Below are 5,316 nucleotides of genomic sequence, written 5' to 3'. Positions count from 1 at the left end.
ACTTCTGTGTGCATTTTCTTTTACTGCTCAGACTTTGAGGAAAACACTGCAATTTTATTGTGATGAACGATCAGGACTGGCTTTATGGACTGTGAGAAAATTTCAGCTTTTGACCAACATTGTATCAATAAGTGTGTGCATTTGATTTCTTTGTTATTGTAATTATGATAAATTTTTTCAAATCTGTATTGGCCACTGCCCAAACCAATTTGTAAAATTTTTTGTGGGGAGCATGGGGGCTATGAAAGTAGACTGTATAGGTTTTTTTATTGGTAACGCCACATAGCGCTCTGTATGAAAGTCATTGGCTGTGCTGTGTGCAGTCTGTGGTTGGTTTGCATTGTTGTTGGCCATTGTAGTGTTGGGCAGTTGGCTGTTAACAGCACGTAGCCTTGCGCAGTTGGAGGTGAGCCGCCAGCAGTGGTGGATGTGGGGAGAGAAATGGCGGAATTTTGAAATTTGTGAAATGATCGTTAGGAGCTGAAAAATTCATATGAAGAAACTGCAACATCTTATGAGGAAATAAACACCACGATCAGTAACAAAAGGAGATGTAAGAGCCTTATCACAGTTTACCACCGCCCTTGATGACCTTCCTCTTACACACAGAAGTCATGGTCCGATGTTATGTTGTATTGCTCACGTGAAGGTTAATATGGCCATTTCGTCTTGACACCACATCTCTAGAATGCCTCCTCTTTCCACTACTGAGGTGTGTATATATAACATCAGTCCACTTTCCTCCAGAACAGGCAATTTTATTGATTTCGGTGAGTACTCGTTTCGTGCTGTTTTTCTCTAATTTTATGTATTCTCAGTCAATTTCTATAATTTTACTAGGTTTCCGCGATTTGTATATTTACATGTCTTTCTCTCAAATTTTACATATTTCACATCAATTTTTCGTGTTTATACCAGGTTTTGACTATGTTGACTTATTAGTATACCAAATTCTTGTCGGGTTTCCAGCCGGATCAAGCTATCATCTGAGCACAATATTTCAGCGGTCCACCTGGGCGCTATCATCAGATGAGAAAAGCTAGGCTGCTCTCGCCGATTACTGATTCCACTCGCAAATGACTGCACCGTTATATGCATCGGAAGTACGACAGCGCATGCGCTAGATACAGTGCGCACGCGCTCAATCATTCCTGCTGCCCCCTGGCACCAAAAAGAGTTGCAGCACCTCCGGTGGCGAATACTGTCGAAAACGATATATCGTTACAAATGATTATTCATAGCCGGCCGATTCAGATGCCTTTGTTTCTTCATGTCTGATAAAACAGGATTCCACGTTTTACTTAGCGGGTGTCCATTATCACGATTATTGATATTATCTGCTAGTCTGATTTCGATACATTCTTTTAGAACACAATTCCAATACCGCGAAGCACTTGCAACTACTTGCGTCTCATTATATAGCATCCTGTGTCCCTCTGTAAGGCAATGTTCAGCCACCGCAGATTTATCTGGTTGTAATAATCGCGTATGGCGATGATGTTCAATACACCTGTCGTTGACGGTACGAATAGTTTGGCCAATTAAAATTTTCCCGTACTCACACGCTATTTTGTAAACGGCCAATAGTATTAAGAGGCTAGCTAGTTTGGCCTTAGTTAGAGAATGCACCCGCTTTACTCGTAGACGATTGGATATTATATCCAAAGATTTATTTTATCTTCACTTGGAGATTTCTTCACTGCTATCTACAATATCTTGGGAGTGGATTGATCTCTTTTGCTGGGCTCTATCAGATTGGGCGCACAGGAGTGCTTCTAGTAGGCACTGCTCTAAATTTCAACGTCTTTGTCCTGAACACTTGATATCGGGAAATGATACTTGTCAACGGACTGTGATTATCTTACAAGTAAGTAACTGGATGATGTCAAGGTTTCAGTGTTGGGAAAAGGTTTAAACTTCGCAAGCACGCCCAGAAGCATTCCCACCATGGAATTCATTTCTTCTGTTGAACAAGCTGTGTTTCGTCTTCCAGAAGAACAGGCGGAAGAGATTAGACCGGAGGTTTCTCACCTTTTGCGTCGGGCTCGGCCTCCACAAAGTAAAATTTCTTCAGTTGAACGAGCAGCCATTCGGTCTATTAGAGAGGACCCTGAATTGTTAATTTTACCAACAGACAAAGGTAACGCTACCGTTTTATCCTCAAAGGCAGATTATGTGAATAAGATGTATGATTTATTTGAGGATCCGTCATATCGTACAGTACAGAGGGATCCCACGGATCGCATAAAACGGCCTACGATTTCACTTCTGAAGAAGAGTTCCTTACCTGAGGACACTATCAAAAAACTACGTCCTGGTGTGACTGTTCCACATAGATTATACGGTTTGCCAAAGATCCATAAGGATGGGGTCCCATTGCGCCCTGATGTTTCTAATTTGGGTGCACCAACTTACAACTTGGCAAAATAGTAGCGCCGGCTCTCAGCCCTCATGTGGGTAAATGTGAACACCATATTTCCAACTCCATGGATTTTATTCAGCGTTTAAAGTTGCTTCGTCTTGGTCCCTCTGATTTATTTGTTAGTTTTGTGTGGTGTCACTTTTTACTCGGGTCCCTCTTGAAGAGTCATTGATTTTAATTAATGAAAAACTTGATATGGAAATGACGAAGCTCTGCCGTCGTGTTCTGACGTCCACATATTTTTTATCTGATGACGAATATTTTGAACAAATCGACGATGTGGCTATGGGGAGCCCTTTACCGCCCATAGTCGTTAATCTTTTTATGGATGACTTTGAGGATATGGCCCTGAAAATATCTCTTTTGAAGTCCTCATGTTTTCTGAGATATGTTGACGATATGTTTCTTGATAGGCCACATGGAATAGATTCTTTGCACCGGTTATTGGACCATTTTAATTGTCTTCATCCGAACATCAAATTCACCATGGAAATTGAAAAGGAGGGAAATTTACCTATTTTGGATGTACTTGTTTATAGAAAAGAAGACGGAACTCTCGGACACACGGTTTATAGGAAACCGACTCATACCGACAGGTATTACATGCTGTCAGTTGCTATCCACCTTTTCAACGTACAGAAGTCCTTTGGACCTTGGTTAAACGAGCATATGCTGCCTCGGATGCTGAAAATTTACCACAGGAGCTGCAACATTTTAAGGAAGTGTTCAATAATAACGGCTATACGGACAAATTCGACGAGTTTGGACCTCTACCTGAACCTTCTGAAGACACCTTTAGGTCTGTGGCCTTTCTTCCCTATGTTGGGAATGTGTCCACCAGGATAGGTAGATTTTTGAAGAAATATGAGATCAGAAGTTTTCTTCGTCCGCCAGCTAAGATTCGAGCACTTCTTGGCTCTGTCAAAAATGATTTAGGTGGAAGTCTGTCGTTTACAAAATACCGTGTGAGTGCGGGAAAATTTACGTAGGCCAAACTATTCGCACCGTCAACGAAAGGTGTATTGAACTTCATCGCCATACGCGATTATTACAACCAGATAAATCTGCGGTGGCTGAGCATTACATTACAGATGGACTCAGGATATTACTTGCAAGTGCGTCACGGTATTGAGATTGTGTTACATGAAGAAACAACGGCATCTGAATCGGCCGGCTATGAATAATCGTCTGTAACAATATATCTTTTTCGACAGTATTCACCACCGGAGGCGCTACAACTCTTTTTGGCGCCAGGAGGCAGCAGCATTGACTAAGCGCGTGCGCACTGTATCTAGCGAATGCGCTGTTGTACTTCCTATGCATATAACGGTGCAGTCATTTGGGAGTGGAATCAGTTATCGGCGAGAGCAGCGTAGCTTTTCTCATCTGATGATGGCGGCCAGGTGGACCGCTGAAATATTGTGCTCAGATGATACCAAGTTGAATTTTACCGATATCGTGTCAGTTTTAATATTTTTCGACAGTTTTTCATATGTATATCGTCATATTGCTGACATACCCATGTGTTGTTTGATTTCCTATGAGAACATTTTAGCGTCTTATACACCAAAATCCTAAGACATCAACTTCTCCCGTTGATCCACATGCATTCATTTTGGATTGGACGATCATGGTTGGCTAGTTGGTTGATTTGGAGGAGAGGACCAAACAGTGAGGCCACTGGACCCATCAGATTAGGGAAGTATGGTGAAGAAAGTCGGCTGTGCCATTTGAAAGTAATCATCTCAGCATTTGGATGAAGCAATTTAGGCAAATCACAGAAAACCTAAATCAGGATGACTAGACATAGGTAGATCATGAAAAACATAGTAACAGTCGCTACATACCCATATGAGTCTCAATGGGTGATGCAAATGATGAATGTATTGGAAACTCAAAGTCTGGAAACAGGTTGATGCTGCCTCACAAGTGGGGGTGGGGAGGGAATGTGAGGTAGTATGGGAGGGGTGGTGGTGGTGGTGGTGGTGGTGGTGGTCAGGGCAGGGGTGGCAATGGCTATGGCGAAGGCAAACAGCACCCTCTGGTGGTGGTGTTGTGAACTAGGTCAGCTGGTCTCTGGGCCCCAAGGTCAACATATAAAATTTGATATCCCTGCCATAAATTTAAATTTCCCTTCATAGTTTGAATCTTCCACTAAAATGTCAGTTTGCCACAAATTCCAGAAGTGGATGACTGGACAGTGTGAGGAGAGGTGGAATGGGGTGGAACCCACGTGCCAGCTAGGGAAAGCCCATTATGTCATCAGGGGGCAGTTGGTAATTAATTGATCAATTAATTATTTTGCATAAATAATTTGATACCAGGAGCCCCAACATCACGACTCTTATACATAAAATACGCACGTAAAAATCCCATGTGAGGCGGAAATGTACTTTATACAGTGACTTAGCATGGAGAAATATGCTGCAAAGTGTTCCCATTACCATCAGAGGGGCTCTGGGAAGTCCATGTTGTAATACTGAAGCACATGCAAAATTGTTGTGCACGTGAAATGCGGACTGAGTTGTAAAACTAGTTTTGCGTTATTTCAATTCCACATAAGTAATCTCGTATGAAACTTTTACTGACCCATAAAGCTGTTTTCATATGACATATCCTGCAATAGCAGGGAAGAGACGGGACCCAACGGAATAATGGTATCGGAGCACAAAACAGGCGAATTGCTTCTCTTTTAACTCTGATTGAAAAGTGAGGTACCAGGTACCTCATCCTACTGCCTTTAAAAAAATGGCTCTGAGCACTATAGAACTTAACATCTGAGGTCATTAGTCCCCTAGAACTTAGAACTACTTAAACCTAACCAACCTAAGGCCATCAATACATACATGCCCAAGGCATGATTCGAACCTGCGACCGTAACAGTCGTGCGGTTC

This window comes from Schistocerca piceifrons, chromosome 4, assembly GCF_021461385.2.
Source record: "Schistocerca piceifrons isolate TAMUIC-IGC-003096 chromosome 4, iqSchPice1.1, whole genome shotgun sequence".
In the NCBI taxonomy this organism is placed as follows: domain Eukaryota; kingdom Metazoa; phylum Arthropoda; class Insecta; order Orthoptera; family Acrididae; genus Schistocerca; species Schistocerca piceifrons.
This window is presented reverse-complemented; position numbering follows the sequence as displayed.